Genomic DNA, 19030 nt, shown 5'->3' with positions numbered 1-19030 from the left:
GGACATCATTCTGACATTTCTTATCATTTCTATGCTTATGACATTCAGCTGTATATGTCTTAAACCCCACCGGCTTATCCCAGATTAGTGACCCTAACAATGACCTTTCCAGTAACACTAAGGCCCCTGCACTTCCTCCTGAAATACATTAAAGAATCAGTTAAACACTTGCTTACTAGATAACTCGTCTAGATAACTTGCAATGCCACGTTTACCAGCTTAGACAAATCATCTTTTTCACAGCTGGTTATATGCTTCTTTTGTTTTAATTAATTAATGAATTAGTTATGTTTTTTTAACAGCTAATTAATGTGTTTAAATTTAACGTTACACTTAATTATGATTATTACTAGACTTTATTTTATTGCACAACACTCTAAATAAAAAAAACTTCACTTACTTAACAACTTGTGGTTAAACTAAATAAATAAATAAACTGGGATTACACAGAAGTACAGCCCAGTCCTACTTAAATTTAATCTGATATCTCCTAAACAGAATACAAAGATGTTTAGGACATTCTGTTGAGATTCACTATATAGCGCAGTATTTAACAAAAAAGTGCCCTTAAGGAAGAGGCTCTGAAACAACATACTTTAGAGGTTGGAACTGAAAGGCTGCACGAGGTGCAAGAGAAAAAGGTTACTTTGAAATGAGCAGAATAGGTCTGTGTTAAGACAGTCAGCTTAATAAATTAAATATGATTAATATTTAATGCAAATGAAATGACCTGTAAGTATATAAAGCAATTCAAATAAACAAAAGGCACCTTTCAATTGTTCTTACAATTTACTTACATTATCAGAATTATAGTGACTCGTTTCTGTATATCTGAAAACATGCTGACTTTAAATTTTGTGTGTTATTTCTTATATCTCAAAAACAACAAATGACCTATTTTTGTTTCAGTCATGTTTAACTTTAGGTTTTGTCACATAACTTAGCAAATGTGTTATTTTATCTTTTCTGTTGGGGTTAAATATGATTTCAGTATAAGCCTCACAGAAACTTGAGCTTCTTTCCTCATGAAATATTATCACACAGAAGAGCTTCACCATCAGTCCTCCTGCTATAATGAATAGATGTTGTAACACTAAGGCTGAACCTCTGTGGTTAAACTGTTTATAGAGTTACTGACAGTGACATACTGCATAGATGACTTTTCAATAACAGATCGACAGTGCTCTCTTCAGGTCAAATGACGCAACTGCATGTCTGCAGCTTAAGGTACAGTTGTGTTCAAAATAATGACAGTCCAACAGGAGTAACCAGATCAATCAGTATTTTGGTACAAATCATATTATTACAAAGCAAATTGGAATTGTAAAGCGCTTTGGGTGCCTTGAAAATTATCAGTCGGTGTAGTAGAGTCAGAGAAACCAACCAACCCAACACTCATGATATGAATGCACCCGAGTCTGCATAACTGAATTAAGTGAAATGGGCGTGTTCAATATGATAGTAGTAGAGCAGGGCGATATGGCCAAAAATATTTATCACGATATATATTTGAAAATTTGCGATAACGATATAACTGACGATATAATTGATGCGAGACAAAATACAACTCCACAACATTACTAGCGCAAAAAGACAACCTTCCATTTATTTTCACTTAAACAAGAAGCTGGTTTTTATGTACATTAAAGCTTTATAAAAATTTAACAGTGCAAATGCAAATTCCTTGCTGAAAGTTTAACCAAAAGGCATTTCCAGTAGAAATGGGCTGACATATCCTGAGCATAACCATGTATAATATCCACTGAAGTTAAAAAGAGGTGCTTTGCAACATTAAACTGCAGTGTGCAGTACGCATTTTTCGGACAATAAGGTGCACGGGATTATAAGGCACATTAAGCGAAACAAAGCAGTCAGATAAATCAAACTTTATTAAACTCATTCTTCTTGCTTCCTCCAAATCTGTACCAGTGATTCATTAATGTTGAATTCTCTGGCAGCGGCTCTATTCCCATGTTGTTGCAGTATATTAATGACTAACCTCGTATTGTGGATGGATTATCTCAGTTGTTCTCCTGACTGAAGTTCGGTCCGTTTACAGCATCCTGCCATGCGATTGCATTTGTCTCTAACCATGAGGAACCTTCACGTTAACTTTTATCGAGTGGAAAAGTGTTAGTGTTCGTCCTCCAGCTTCACTGTTTATGTTATGCTAACATAGCTGTGTCGCTAGCGATCACGTAGCACATCATTATATACCAGCTAGCCCAACTTCAGTAACCCTACAAACGTCACTGCTGTTTAGTTTCCTGTCTTCATTTATGTTGGAAGTGATAGCAGAGCTGTACGTTTGAATTTTTTCAGAAATCTATATATCATGCTTAGGCAACTAGCGAAATTAGCGAGCTAACTTCCGCTAGCTTCCTGCTAACTTCTAACTCCGTTAAATGTAATAAATTTTGTTTTCATGGATGCCTGGAAGTTAAACTTCATAGTTACACCTGGTAAAGCAGCAATGCTGATCGTTTTATTAAAGATGAAAGAATTTAGACAGTTTTTAACTCTCAGTGATGCTGCAGTGTTGTTTGACCTGAAGCATACGGAGTTTAGGACCCAGATTACTCCCAGATTTAAGAGCATCTTAGTCCGACAAATACGACAATAACAACGGCCGCTTGCATGTTCTGCAAAAAAATGTGCTTTCTTGTGTATCTGACAGACAAACACCAAACCAGTTCCACATCACTGAAGTTGCACCATTTTTACAAACCAATTCTGGTTCATCTGTTTCACTCAACAATCGGCCGTGTGCGTATGAAAACAAAGGCACTGCGCATGCGCGTTTTACTCATATTCTATCGCGATATTTCATTTTCCTATCGTTGCCTAACATTATACCGGTATTACCGTGAACGGTATAATATGGCCCAGCCCTAGATAGTAGTATAGTATGATGTTATGTAAAAAAAACAAGGATACAATTTGCCAAAGAACATATCAACTGGCCTAAAGAGAAATGGAGAAACATTTTGTGGAGTGATGAAAGTAAGATTGTTCTTTTTGGGTCCAAGGGCCGCAGACAGTTTGTCAGGTGACCCCCAAACACTGAATTCAAGCCACAGTACACTCTGAAGACCATGAAGCATGGTGGTGTAAGCATCATGATATGGGGCTGTTTCTCTTACTATGGTGTCGGGCCTATTTATCGCATAGCAGGGATCATGGATCAATTTGCTTATATCAAAAGGTCATGCTGCCTTATGCTGAAGAGGAAATGCCCTTGAAATGGGTGTTTCAACAAGACTATGGCCGCAAACACACCAGTAAGCGAGCGGCATCTTGGCTCCAGACCAACAAAATTCAGGTTATGGAGTGGCCAGCCCAATCCCCGGACCTTAATCCAGTAGAAAACTTGTGGGGTGACATCAGAAATGCTATTTCTGAAGCAAAACCAAGAAATGCAGAGGAATTGTGGAAGGTTGTCAAATCATCCTGGGCTGGCATAACTGTTTACAGGTGCCAGAAGTTGGTCGACTCCATGCAGCACGGATGTGAAGCAGTTCTCAAAAACAGTGGTTAAACAACTAAATATTAGCTTAGTGATTCACAGGAATGCTAAATCTGAATGGTTTTTTTCAGTTTATTGAGTAAATATTTGAGTTTGTAATGAAAAATGCAGACACTGCTATTTTTTTGAACAGCCCAGTATCATGTTTTGCTTCATTTTCTGTAAAGTAATTGAAATATTGATACTTTGTTCTTCATGTTTTGATGTAAAATATAATGTGCAGTGTTCCCAATGAATGGAAATAAAAATATTATACGGATTTTGAGCTTTACTCACGTTTTAAAACACACTGTTATTATTTTGAACACAACTGTACACTACACTCACTGGCCACCTTTGTTAGGTACATCAGCTACTACTTAATGCAAATATCTAATCGGCCAATGACATGTCAGCAACACAGTGTATTTTAGGTAGACATGATTGAGACAACCTGCTGAAGTTCAAACTGAGCATCAGAATATGAGAGAAAGGTGATTTAAGTGAGTTTGAACGTGGCATGGTTGTTGGTCTGAGTATTTCAGAAACTGCTGATCTACTGGGATTTTCCCACATAACCAGTAGTGTTTATAGAGAATGGTCTCAGGTCAGAGGAGGATGCTCAGGCTGCTTTAAGCTGCCAGGAAGCCAACAGTAACACCAAAAAACAAAAAACCACTTGTTACGACTGAGGTATGCAGAAGAGCATCTTGGCGGCAGCAGAAGAGCACACCGGATGCTGCCCCTATCAGCCAAGGTCAAAGAATGAGGCTACAATTTGCAGGGGCTCACCAAAATTGGACATGCTAGCATGTTAATATCAACCAGAATCTGAGGAATGTTTCCAGCACCTTGTTCAATCTATGTCATAACAAATTAAAGCAGTTCTGAAGGCAGAAGGAAGTCCAATCCAGTACTAGCAAGATGTATCTAATAAAGTGGCAGATGAAAAGGCAATGAGTCTTTTTAAAAATAACCAAACATCCATTTTAAAGCATTAACATCTCTTTCACAGAGCTCCCGTCACAACAATCAGAAAATTTTAGAATGAATGAAAATGGCAACAAAATATTTAAATGAAGTTGTTTTTTAATCAATTTTCAGATTTATAATCAGCAACAAAGAAAAAAGCCCACCGCTCACTTTGAACAACAGAAAACCCCACAAACAATAATCACCAACATCTGGCTCCCTATCAAACAACTCCTCAAGTGGGCTTCACTCTGAACCTTCAACACATTTTCCCCCCAAATACCTCGCACACTTTTTCTGTACCGTCTGTACCTTTGCTGCTCTTTGAGCTAACAGCATGCTCATTTTCTTCCCAGTCTTGGCTCTCATCTATGGCAGAGCTGTCTTTGGCTCTGGTTCACTGTTAGGGATGTTCAGCCCACAGAGACCTGGTTTAGTTCTTGCCCTCAGTAACCTACCAGGTTTTCCAGGACCTTGTGTGAATCAGGATCCAAACTGGAATAAATCAACATATGAAAACAACAAAAATGGAAGAGAAACATGTTGCCCGGTGATCTAAAGAAACTCAACTTTTAGTGTCAGTATGGACATGTGCTGAAGGCTTCACTGGGAACGTAAATGTGTGAAGAATGCGCAGTCAGAACCAAACAGCCCTTTGATTACTCCCCCCGTAGATAAGTAAGGAGTCACCATAAAGTTATTAGCCTCCTGCTTGTCCCTCATGCCAGGTGCAGGTTTTCTCCTCGTCCTCTTTAATCCGTGACCTCTGAGTCCTTCTGGTCCACACTGGAGTTCTGCTCCTGGTTGGAAACCTCCAACTTCTTCTTAAAAGCTTGATTGTGTGGGTCATCTGGAGGGAGACACACACACAGACACAAAAAGTGACGAGAGTGATGAGAGGACAACACAAAACAAATATATTATAGTAACAGCAGAGGTCTGATGGCACAGATGGTAATCATTCGTTTGGGGCATTCTGTTCATAACTTTCACAGAGAGTTTTCAGATGTAACCGAGGGAGGTGGAGGGTTTGTAGGGTTTGGTGGAGTCGTCGTTCTGGCCTCACTGAACATTGGCCTGCAGGTTGCACTGGAGCTGTTTCCAGTATTAGCACCTCCGAGTCTGAGGAAGACGCTTGACTTGCTGCCTCGGGGAGGAGTTCAAGCATCTCAGGAAGGAGCGGTACTCATCCACATTGAAAGGAGACAGTCGGGTCGGTTCAAGCATCTGATTAGGAGGAGATTCCAGCTTAATTCTCAAACAAACTGAAGATATTCTATTCCCTAGAAGAGTTGGAGGAGGTGGCTTGGAAGAGTTAGAGCTGTGCTCTTCAGCTGAGACTGTGGCACTGTGTCCTGGGCTAGCATAAGCGACAAAAAAAATGGAGCTGTTTCTGATTAAAAACCTACCAAAAACAACCAAACACAAGAACCTTTAAAAGGCACAAAACCTTCAGAGGAAACAAACATTTTACCTAAAATTACCTTTTTAAATTTTCCATGTGTAGCAGCATAGTTTATAGAAAGTAACTCTCTGGACGGTGTGCAAGCGATCAGTCTGCAATCAACACCAGTAAAAGAATTGTTTTACTTTTAAGTTCTGTCGTGTCATGATTGGTCAGTACAGAAACCAATACAAACGCACCCAATCCAAGTATCGATAGCAACGCTGGTATTGGTATCAGGCCGGTACTAGTGCAACAGAATTGACGCTTTGGGTTGTTTGTCTTCCGTAAGTTCCCTACATTGTTCACGCGAGTTTCTGCGGCCTATAGGTAATGTTATATTTTTATATTTGAACCATTTTTGCGGTAAAATAAGCATTTTCTAGCCTAAAAAAACATAACAATATAAATATCGTCTTACCGCTGAACACCACATTGATGATCCAGCCTATAGAGCAAGGTGTTTTTTTCCATGCATTTAAGGCGTCTTATATACGAAACACCCTGCTGAATACATACAGATGTGTCTCAAAAGTGTCTTTAAAAGTGTCAGGAGGGTTTTTATGGCTTTAAATTGATGAAAATAATAAAATAAACACATGGTTTCTGATTCGCAGATTTTCCACGTCCTGGACCATAAACCCTGTGTTAATCCAGGGGATGCTGTATTTGGTGGGGTTGTATTTTCACACACAATACTGTAATACGATACTGTAGTGGTCCCACCCACTACTGCATAGCCCGGCAGGATTGGACTCTTTAGCGTGCCACTTCTGGGTCCCCGGGCCATATGTTTGACACCCCTGCACTCTACCCTTTCCTCTGTTTTTTAATAATGGGGTCTGGGTGCAGCAGACTGTCTCTGCCTGCAGCTTTATAGCTTTTTGTTGGTGGCCTCCTCAGCAGACTCTGCTGATCTCCGCCCTGTCCTGTTCCTCACCAACACCCACGGTGTCACCGTCCTCGCCCCTTCTTGTCAACACCGCGCAGTCACACCGAGTGTGGTTAAATCAGGATCTTACACACCTATTCTGTATAACTTTACTTCGGGTTTCCAGATGACATCCAGCATTTTCCGTTGCTGCTCGATCTGCGCCTCGTACCGGACGGTGGTTTCCTCCAGCGCCGAGCACAGGTCATCGCCCACAGCCGACATCCGCTGCCTGAGGCGCTCTCTGAAAGACCCAACCGAGGACATCTTCACTCCCACCGACGGCTGGGTTTAGTGCGAGCACACAACAAAGAGGTCCTCCAGCCGAAAAACACCGAGATAATGCCGGTAGCGCCTTCTTCGTCTTCAGCTGGGCAGCGGTGGCGCAATGCTGCCCTCTGCCGTTCACTTGTGAAATCCACATGGAAAAACATGCAGGACACTAACGCTTTTTCCTGCCTGTTAAATTTGATCTGTTTTGTGCTGATGTCACTGATACTGAGAGAGTGGTAGAGAGAAATCGTAACACATTTGGATTTTGTGACACTTGGAGAAGACATAAAGTTGATTTGGTTGCATTTTGAACCCTTAGATTTCTTCTCCTGTTCTTCTGAAGCAAACTTGGAAGAAAATAAAAGGTGGAATTAAAAAACGCCAAATACTACTTCAAGGGCTCGTAGGATATTAGTAGTGTGGGGAACATTTTATGCTTCCTTTTAATATGTCCACTGTGTGAGCCTTCATGTTACTCACCAAGGAGATCTGGGCTGTCAAACACAATATTTATGCACTTACCTGTCCTTTGCGCACAGAGATCTCTCTATATTTTGTGAATCTTTTAATGATATTATGCACTGTAAATGATGAGATATTCAAAATCTCTCCCAGTTTTATGTTGATGATTACTCTGAAACCGTTCCACAATTTGCAGGTGCAGTTTTTTGCTGATTGGTGAACCTCTGCCCATCATTACCTCTGAGAAACTCTGCCTCTCTATGATTTTAGAGGACGCTTTTTATACACCAAGTCACATTAATGAACATTAATTAACTAATGTTTAGGTTAATTAATTAACCCAAGTAGTTCCCAAAAGTTCCTCCAGCTGTTTCTTTATAACACCACACACTTTAAATTCATTATTAGCTCAGATTTTTCTTAAATTTTCTAAGTTTTAACATTTTGTATGTTTTCTGTGTTTTAAATTAGAAAAAAGCTTCATGAGATTGGGAAATCGGTGCATTCTTGTTATTTTAAAAGCTATGCAATACTTAAAATCACTTACAGTATACTTATTTCTTTGTTTCCTGTAAGGACCTGATTTGTTACACTCATGTTACACTCATTTACTTACCAATTGTAAGTAAATATAATTACATTGTAATTTCTAATAAAATACATTGTAATCCCATTTAATCACAGGTTAATTATGCCCCTAGTTGCAGGTCATATTTCAAAGTGTTGGCTCCTGACTGTGAGGAAATGACACTGTAACACTGTGTAACATTAAAGCAGTGACTTCTTTATGCAAACCCAGACTGAGCCCAGGGTGAGGACTCTGTGTGCACCAACACTCTGGGTGAACTGAAACCAAACCAAAAAGAGAAACACTGTTTTTTCCCCCCTTGTGGTGTTCACATCAAATCATTTCTCATTAGCAGTGTGCCTTTGTCATGGATGCATGCACGTGGTCAGCATGTATGAGGAAGAACAAAGTCTTGGTGAACTTTAGCTGTCCATCACTCTTCACAGGAACGCAGAACTGATCCAGGAGCTTTCACAGGCCTGAGCCCATCGCACCAGGCCGCCGCCTCTGAATGTGAACGTCCTCATAATCCTCAAAGTCCTCCGGAGCCTATAGCTCCTTCATTCCTTCCTTCAAACAGTCCCCTAAGCATCTTTTTTTTTTTCTTTTTTTGGAAAGGTGCGAGAGTTTGCGATAGTGGAGATCTTTTTCATGTCGTGTGTTTCGTCCTCCTCCCCCTCGGAGGTCCACAGATGCTCTTCTGTTACATCTCTCTCACTTTTTCTGCACCCGGTCCTCATGACTGCTTGAGTTAGAACGTGACAAGAACGCCAAATCTCAGGTTAAAGTCTTTTAGACAAGTCACTTTATTTATAAGAAGAAGCAACACCTGTATAAAAAGGAGATACAAGCTGGAATCAATGATAACAATTACAGAAAAAAAACCTTTCAGCTTATGAGTTATGCAGCAGTAAGACGTTAGATTGGAGGATTGAACCCACATTATTACACTGTGTGCATTCACAGGGAAACAAACTGTTTAAAGTCAGCTCATTTACAGAAAATAGAACTTTTCTGTGGTTATATTTCACCTGCATCTGGTTTCCCGTGTAGTGAATCTAACACAGCAAAGTCGTGCACACTTAAAGTACATCAGAAATTCAACGACTTTCCACTTTAATGAAAACAGTTTGCAGTACCAGCATAGAGGAGGAAGAGGGGGCTGGTATTTCAGAGTAAAGTGGAGCTCATAGTGGGCTCAAAGAAGCGAAGAACTCCCACATTTATTATTATTATCATATACATTAACAGTGATCATGCCGCAGGTCCCAGCAGAAGGTTTTAAAGCCACATATTCCCGTCAGATTCAGATCTAGGCTTTGGTTAGCAAAGCAATCAGTGGATTTGGAATATTTTGCCATCATGAAGAGCGCACTCAGCAACTCTATCTCTAAATCTTGTGTCACCGAGACAACAGGTAATAATTGGAAGGGATTAGAGTGCTTTATTTCTGAGGGGTAAACCCCTCAGGGAGCTCCTCACAGTTTACAACTGAAATTAGCATTGTCTGCTAACAGGGCAAGAACTGAACACTTGAATCACCCGACTGGATTACTTCAGCCCAGAGGTAAAGGACAGAATACACACAGAAGAGCCCAAGTGATGCATCAAGAACCTGATTTACCGATTCGACTTTTAACCTCCAATCCGCAGCTGATTCATAAACAGCAATTTAGTTTCTTCTGTGAGTTTGTGCAAAATTTCATAATGAGGCAAGAAGGTAAGACTGAAAAAATGGAATTATATCCTATTAGTTTAGAAATTAAATCATTTGGCCTAGTATTAGAGTCACAGCTTGTATTTGCTTTGTGCAAACCTAACAGCCCTTTGTTGGAGCTGCCAATAAGGCCCTGGTGATAAAATTTAAGAGTTTACTGATCAACATTTTTATAGTCTGGCTTATTGGACAAACTCTTATTATGAAGAAAGCCAAAGTATTTCTTTCTAATTAGAAACAGCATGCATTTGGTTTGTTATACACACTCACTGGCCCTCAACGTTGCTATTACGGGATTAGTCCCGTTTTGGACATGGTCACCAATCTTATGTTGTCCAATTTTCTGTTTTGGTTCAAAGGTTCCTCTCCTAGGCTAACAGGAGTAGTACCTGCTGTGGTCTTCTCCTTCTTCTGAGATCAGCAGTTTCTGAAGTACAGTCACTTAAATCACCTTTCTTCCTCTTTCTGATGCTCACACTGAATCCAGCAGAATGTCATGACCATGTCTTCATGCTTAAATGCTGCCATGTGATTAGCTAATTATACATTATTGTACATAACCTTGGCTTTTCTATAAAGTCCAACATGCTCAAGTGACACCCAGAAGACAGCATTATTTCTCAGACATCAGCTTATAGCTTAGTTTTCATTTTGTAACTATTTTCAAAAATGTTTGCTGGGTATTTTAAATGTTGTGCACACAGAAAGGTAAGAACTTAGAAGAACAGGGGTTTAGCCTCAGTTTGCCTTTCTCAGCTGTTTTTATGTGTGTCCTCAGTAAAAACTATTTATTACAATTTAGAGTAAAAAAAAACTATTTAGAGTAAAATATATGACAAAGCAGGATAGTTTTTATTCTGCATGTTTACCCATTTGTTTTCTCAGTCAGATTAAACCCTCACCTGTCACATCTGGTCTCTAAGCACCAAGAAGGCAAGGTTTTACATCAGGACTGCCCTACCATTGGGTTACATTATGGGCCATCTTTTATATACAAACTGACAACATCCTCCCAGGTTTTTGGCTTCAGTCCTCAGCCATTTTCCAAGCACAACATTCAGAACACTTTGGATATTTGTGGAGAAGTACGAGACATTATGGAGGAAGATAAAAACAATGGTCTCGTTTGACGTTGAATCTCTCTCACTTGCATTCCAGTTACTGGAGTAGTGGAGGTAGTTCATAAGACATTAAAGGGTGACCCTACCCTTCACATCAGGACTAGTCCTCTGTCTACATTTCACACACAACTGCCATTACTACAGGCAGAAACATGGTTGCACCAGTTTTACCCAATGTAGGTAAAAAAGGGCTCCAATATTCTATCCTGAAACACCACCAAGCCATTGAGTTTGTTAGACTGTGGAACTAGTACTGAAAAGCTGATGTGTACCATAGGCCAATGCATATGGATACATTAAGGCATGACTCTCATCACCCACTGGAGCACAAATTAGTTGTCATCAGGATGCTACAGCACAGTGTGAACATCATCCCCACAGATACAGAAGCCAGCAAAGCAGAAGAACATCATATCAAGAAGGCCCTGAATAAATGTTGTCATCCCAGCTGGACATTTGTCAGAGCTGGGAAGATAACCCAACAATGCTCCAGGCGATCCAGGAAAGAGTATGGACAGCCACTGCCTGAGTGAAAACCACTGGTGAGCCCTTATGTGTCAGGAGTTTCGGAACAGCTGAGACTCAATTTTTCAAACCCAGAAAACACGCTATGCTAAAAAACGATCTACCCCAAGGAAAACAGAGTAACAGGAAACAAAGTAATATCGTGTACATGGTGAAGTGCCCAGAGGATTACTGTGAATTATAAATTGTGGAAACCAAGCAAGCTCTGGCCAACAGGATGGGAAAACACAGAAGAGCTACCTCATCAGTCCAGGACTCTGCAGTCTTATTATGCCTACAAGCTAGTGACCACTCCTTCGGTGATTGGCTGTAGCTCAGGAGGTCGAGCATGTCATGTACTAATCCAAAAGTTTGTGGTTTGATCCCATGGCTGCTCAAGTCTGCATGCCAAATATCCTTGGCAAGATACTGACCTGACGTTTTGTGAATGTTAGACAGAAAGCACTTAAGCACTGAAAAAAGTGCTTGGGTGAATGAGGCATGTTGCATAAAGTGCTTTGAGTGCTGTATGAGAACCAGTCTATTTACCAGTAAGTGATGAGGATGTGCACATCCTGGTAGGAGTCAAGGAAGCCATTTGTGTGAAAAGAGAATGACCATCTCTGAACCGAGGAGGGGGCCTAAGGGTGCCATGTCTTTGTATTTATACAACATTTTAATCATTATTATTGAGCCGGTGCTAGTGTCAGTCTTTCTTCAATAGCACGTTTTTTAAGATCAGGGAAACCTGATCTTGAAACCTGCAGTCAGCTGAGACTCACGTAGTCAGTTGGATTAGTGATGAAATGTTTGTTCAGATTGACAGAATCTACTTCTTCTGATTACTGAGCATCCATTAAGACATACAGTCCATAATGAAACCAAACTTTATTTTAAACTGCGCTCCAAGCACTGTAAGAGCCAAACGGCAAGAGAGAACAAATAAAATGTATGCTTTAGAGAGGTTAAGTTTAATCCTCATCCTTTCCAGATATAGTTACGGTATGTTACAGTAACTCCGGCCTGAAAACACCAACTCAGCTTTGTGTTTATCTGCAGAAGCAGCCAGAAGGTGAAGCTGTACGTCTACAACATGCTTCATGCTATAAATGATAAATGCTGAAATTAGAGTCCAGTCAAACTGTGCAATCATCAGTGTGGTGACTTATTTTTACATTTAACGAATATGTATTGATTTCTGGATTATCCATTCTTAAAAGAAAAATGACCATTGATTATTGAAAATGTTTGATAAAAGACCGAAACAATCCAGCTTGTTGTTTTTGTCTGGGGACCTCTAAAAGTGGTTCATGCATGCTGTAGGAGCTGTAGTGACTTCAAATGGAAAGTATTCATTTATAATTATGACAGCTATTGATGCATCTGTCCAGTAATCTGTAATAATCTGCAATGGATTACATGTTTAAAGTAACAGGGGGGGCCCCTGCCTATAAATCTGTCTGCGGTGGTCCTGATGCTGGCGGGCTCTGGGCTGCTAGCGATAAGGGTTAAGCTGTATTGAAGCTGGATGGATGCAGAGATCAAAGTCAGAGCTTCAGAAAAACCCCACGAGTTGTGCACTTGAGATAAAATAGTTGATGCTCCTGAGCAACCACGGCCAGCCCGAGGGGCTTCAGGAGCCCCAAAAGCAGCCTATTTCTGATGGAAGTTCAGTTGTTTGGCAGTGAGAGACAATCAGAGGTCTGTTCTCACTGCTGCCTGAACTCTCTGACCTTCTGAATCTCCATACTTTGTCTTATATAAAATCCATAGCTTATGAGGATTCCTGTTGGTGTTCTCCCCTGTTTTCCTAACATTTATAAAGCATACCCAAAGTTAACTTTTATAGTTGTGGCTCTTTTTCATTGATGATGGGTGAAAAATCCATGCAAGCCAGATTAACTGTTCCAACCAAACCTGGGAAAACCACTGCTTTATGGAGCTGACTGTGTCCTGCTGATAGGGAAAGGAGTTTCCATATACTGTACTAAGGTAAAAGATTTTGAAGCAGCCCATTGGTGGATCCATACACAGGAAGTATAGTTATGGTCAAACATTTACATCTACTCATCATGGGCATGAATGCCATGGCTTTTAATTATTTCTTTGCAGTATTTGTTTTCCAAGTGAAATGGCTCTTCTTGATGGAGGACACAGTGAGCTCCATAAAGACGTGGGTTTTCCAATTTGGGATGGAACAGCTACAACTTGGCGTCATAGAGGATTGGGCTTTGGATGAATGAATCAAGATGAAGTTAAACCAAGAAAAGAAATATTTAATAGAACTTACAAACAACAAAAAGCAGTGCACAAAAACTGGCGGGTTGAAAATATGAAGCAATAATACAAAAATCTAAAAGGAGCACAAAGAAGGCTAGGAACAACACAGTCAGAGAAGCACAGGAAATGACCACAGAGGAGTTACAGGTGGGGGGCAGTGGGGCCAGACAATCACAAAATCGGGGGGAAATTAACAAAGGCAGGAAGTAAAAACCACAATGAGGGAAAACTAACCTTCTGCTCCATGTATGATGATATAGTGACTGCTCTGCATGAAAGTGGTACACTGCTTGATAAACAATATAAGCATAAGAAACCTAACATCAGACCTGGCTGGAAAGAACATGTATCCATGTACCATGATGAAGCTCGCATAGCTTATAAATGTTGGGCCATGGCTGGAAGACCTAAACAAGGCCCAGAATTTGAACAGAAAAAATGTGCGAATGCCAGATATAAGTACGCTGTTCGCTTTATAACTAAAAATGAGCAAATGCTGAGAGCAGATTCTTTGGCCAGGAAAATGCTGTGTAATAATACGGCAGATTTTTGGAAAGAGGTGAAAGCTCTTAATAACTGTAAACCATCTCTACCATCAACTGTTGAAGGTGTTTCTGGGGCAGATAACATTGCAGCATTATGGAGACAGCATTACAGTGCGTTGTTTAACTGTATAAAAAGTGATCCATATGAGGACAATCTTGACATGAGTAATGACACAATAAGTGTAAGGACACATGAAGTATATGAAGCCATTCATAGGTTGTCTGATAATAAATCCTCTGGTTTGGATCACATCACTGCAGAACATTTAAAACATGCTAGTGTAAGGCTAGCTCCTCTTTTAGCACTCTGTTTCACTGGGTTTATGATTCATGGCATATTACCAGACTCAATGCTGTGTATTTTACTGGTACCAGTTATGAAAGACAAAGCTGCAAAAGTGAGCTGTTTGGATAATTACAGGCCGATTGCACTAGCCAGTATTTTATCTAAGGTGTTAGAAAGAATCCTGTTTGATAGAGTTAGTGTGTTCATCTCTTCTCTGGATAATCAGTTTGGCTTTAAACCAAAGCACGGCACTGACATGTGCATATATGCACTCAAGGAAATAGTCAGGTTGTATAGGGCTAAAAATTCATCTGTCCTCATGTCTTTCATTGATGCCTCTAAGGCTTTTGATCGAGTGAACCACAGAAAACTTTTTGATAAATTGAAGACACGGGGAGTTCCTCAGTACATCGTGAGGATTCTCTCTTACTGGTACGCTCATCAGAACATGCAGGTTAAATGGGGAAGCAGTATTTCTGCCCCCTTTGGTGTCAGCAATGGTGTTAGACGGGGTGGGATTTTGTCTCCAATTTTATTTAATTTATATGTCGATGATTTGTCCATACAGCTGAGAGCCTGTAACACTGGGTGTATATTAGGTGAAGCACTGATAAATCATCTTATGTATGCAGATGACCTGGTTGTTTTTAGTCCAAGCAGTGCTGGGTTACAGGATCTTCTTAATGTCTGTACTGAATATGGTGTGCAATATGACATTGAGTACAATGCTGCTAAAAGTGCTGTTTTGATATGTAGAACCAAGCAGGATAAACAGCTAAATTTCCCTTTGTTTAAACTGGCACAAAAAACTCTTGAAGTTCATAAAAAGGTGAAATACCTCGGTCACTTTATTACTGAGCAAATGAATGATGATGATGACATATACAGACAACGATGTAAGCTCTATGTGCAGGCAAATACTATTGCACGCAAATTCAGCTTTTGTTCACTTCCAGTTAAAGTGGCTTTGTTTAAAGCGTATTGCACACCGCTATATACTGCCCCCTTGTGGTCATCCTACAAACAATGTAGCATGCAGAAGCTGCATGTTGCATATAATGATGCGATGAGAATCCTTTGCAGGATACCTAGAAGTGGTAGTGCCAGTCAGATGTTTGTAGCTGTGGGTGTCTGGACTTTTAAAGCACTTTTAAGAAAGTTAATGTTCAGTTTTAGAGAACGACTGGATGGTTCGAGTAACAGTATAATTTTAGCACTTACAGATCCGACAGTGAGTGGTTCCCGTTACTCATCCAGTCTCAGAAAGCACTGGTTAAAGTGTTTGTGTATTTATTGATTTATTTTAAGTAATTGTGTTTTATGTATATTATGGTTTTATATTTTTACAAATGCTTTATATACTTATTTATATACATATATATATTTAATGGTATACCTTGTGTTGTGTGTGTGTGTGTGGGGGGGGGGGGGGGGGGAGTTGTGTGTGTGTGTTTCTTGTCTTGTTTTTATGGACATGTAGTCTGCCAATAAAGATTGAATTGAATTGAATTGAATTGAATTGATGGCTCTGACGTGCCACTGAAGCTGATCGCGCCAACTCAACACAATGCTTCCTTGTGTATTTTATAAGCGTCCCCATGGTGCCAGGTCTATTTTTTTAGGAGGCTGCACAGAGCAGGTGAAGAGGGCAGGAAGTCAGATACAAGCAGTACATAGGGAATCCAGGGAATTTTCAAAATAAAAGACCCCACACAAACTAAAGGCTCTGTTTCTGAAATGCTCCCAGTGGGATTTGAAGCTGTGCAAAGGATGGAACAAAACAGTGATGGGAACGTGACATTAAATCCAGTGTATTCCCAGGGTAATGCTGGCAAAAAGTAAGTGACAGACAGGGACATACAGAAGGCAGGAGGAAATGGGAAGTGGAAACGGAAAGGAGTAAAATAAAACAAATGATTACTTGTAGAATGATACAAACCAGATGTTTTGCACTGTGCAGCAACCCCTCTTCTTTTGACAAGAGTCTGTAACACATCTTCTTTGCATAATACAAGTTTTTATGAGTTTTATTTTTGTGTTTTTGAGCTCTTTCACTGATGTCCACAACAGAAATGTGACTGTTTTTGATGTAATGCTGTATGAGGGCCTGAAGATCCCAATCCAGTACTGATTTTCAGCCTTGTGCTTTGCGCACAGAGATTCCTCCAGATTTTCTGAATCTTTTGATGATATTATGGACTGTAGATGATGAGATATTCAAAAGTCTATACATACAGGACATTATTCTGAAATTGTTCCAGAATTTGTGTTTTTTTTGGTGATTTATTTAAAATGCTGGGGTTTTTTTTTGTTTTTTTTTAATACCCAATCACGTTGCTGACCTGCTGCCAATGAACTTGATTGTCTGCAAGATGTTCGTTCTTTTCAGGTAGCACTTACTTTTCCAACCTTTTACTGTTTTACTTAATCAAATGTACGAGTTAAACCTTTCATTAAAATATTAAACTGTCTTAGTTTAAACATTTAATATGCTTTCTTTGTTCTACTGCAAATAAAATATGAGTTTATACGTTTTTTTAATCACTGCATCACACAGCGTACCAACCTTTTGGGGGAATTCAGTTTGTACATTTCATTCAAAATTCCTGCCCAGCCTTCTGTGTGGGAGTTTGCTTGAACCCATCTTCCCTAAACTAACAAAACCTATTTCCAGTGACAGAGAGCTGGTGCAGTTGCTGGTGCCTTTTGAGAAGCTGCAGAATGACAGGTTTGAGAAGCGATTGTTAGGACAGTTGGGGAAATTAAGGGGGGGAAGAGAATCCTGGCGGATAGAATCTGCAAGCTGCATCTGTGAATTATCGATGAATTTCCTGCAGCATCCTCTCCTTTAGCTGCTCATGTCAGCGCACCATACAACACAGGACTACAACATTAGCTAAAAGTGAGGGTACATCAAAGCTAACACATCACATAAAAATGTGAAGTAGTTGATCCATTGTTCACATTGCTTCTCTTAATCACTCCAGGACTATTGTAGTGATAGTGATGAATTAAAGAAGAACCAACTAGGAGATGTTATATTAGTAAATCATTGGGTACCGGTTACTTCAACATTTGTTCCTATTTTTGTACTCCATATTTTGTATTTAATTTAACTGACACACAGTGAATTTTGGAGTCTTTGAGGCCTTTATGAGCTAAATATCCATAAATGCAACATGAAAGGTGCTTTTACATGTTGTTCTTACACCTGATATCAGTTATGGGACATTAAAAGTGCTTTTTTGCAATGAGCTACAGCCTGGGTACACTGTCTGCTGCTTGATCTTTGTGTAGACCGTGCATGAAAGAACTTTTAATTCCTTTTTCTTGCACTCTGTAGTTTTGCTCTTTGGTTATTAGCAATATGAATAGCAAATGATTTCAAACTCAAGCCAACATCTTCTTTGAGGCTGGGATCCAGTGGTAACAGCTGCACAAGTTTCCTTAAAGCTCCAGATGGGGGTGTCTAAATACTTTTGGTTATGCAGTGTATTACAGTACTGCAGGGACTTGGCACTGACATATACTGTGTATGCGATAATGCTCTAGCATGACTTTGTGGATCAATAGATTTCCTATAGGCTAATTTTTGTAAAACATTCCTGTCTGTGACCTTAATTCAATGTCCATATTTATAAAGGTGCTATAGGAACTAGCACTGTTTGGCTGTTAAATATCAGTTATTGTATTGCACTCGCTTTCTGCACCTGTCAGTCACCATCATCATCAGAATAAATTGGATGTTTCTCAGATACCGTTATCGATTTATCTCTATCTCAGCTCGCCACGCCGGGGCACCCGAACGGCCCCAGATATCGACCTGCAGGCCTATTAAAACCTCCTTGGGAACATCATCCTATAAGACCTTTTTTTCAAGTCATGAAATCAATGTTTTCAGCCAGATAGAAGAGAACACATGTCACCAGCTGCAGAGTACAAATCAGCTGGAATAACTTGAAATATTTACATATGTATGACTAAAAATGTTTAGGCTGCTGTTTAAAGGATTTGGCTTTTCACTGAAGTCTTTTAAAATGTGATGTTTTAGAAGAGATTTTAATCATATGGACAGGAGCAACATGAGGTCGTAGGATATATTCAGCACCGGCGCCTCCATTTATTTGCTCTGTTTGGCCTTTCTTGGTGTAGATGCTGAATCCTGGGCCTTTATCTTTGCCAACGGCAGCAGAAACTGACTTCTTTAATGCCACATCTAACCAAAGGGCTGCAGAAATGTCAGGCAGCCGACGGCCAGAAAACACACACACACACACACACACACACACACACACACACACACACACACACACACACACACAAACACGCACACACACACGCAGTCATGCCTTGGAAAATTCTGTGTAAACTCTGCCAACTTTGAAAAAACAGTGCCAGTGTGACCTTTACATTCATATACAG

General features: G+C 40.0%; 1 long non-coding RNA gene across 1 annotated transcript; it reads right to left on the bottom strand.

Moving 5' to 3' along the window:
• Positions 1-4576: 4576 nt before the first annotated feature.
• LOC146547341 (uncharacterized) lies at positions 4577-7248 on the bottom strand. The gene is made up of 2 exons (XR_014890870.1): positions 6948-7248; positions 4577-5327 (listed from the first exon to the last, which is right to left on the bottom strand). It is a non-coding gene; the product is annotated as an uncharacterized LOC146547341 (long non-coding RNA).
• Between the last annotated feature and the right edge of the window lie 11782 nt (positions 7249-19030).

The sequence above is a fragment of the Mchenga conophoros genome, linkage group LG23, assembly GCF_057382185.1.
Source record: "Mchenga conophoros isolate Kocher_MC1m ecotype Shallow Benthic linkage group LG23, M_conophoros_male_GT1.1, whole genome shotgun sequence".
NCBI classification, from domain to species: Eukaryota; Metazoa; Chordata; class Actinopteri; order Cichliformes; family Cichlidae; genus Mchenga; species Mchenga conophoros.
This window is presented reverse-complemented; position numbering and strand designations above follow the sequence as displayed.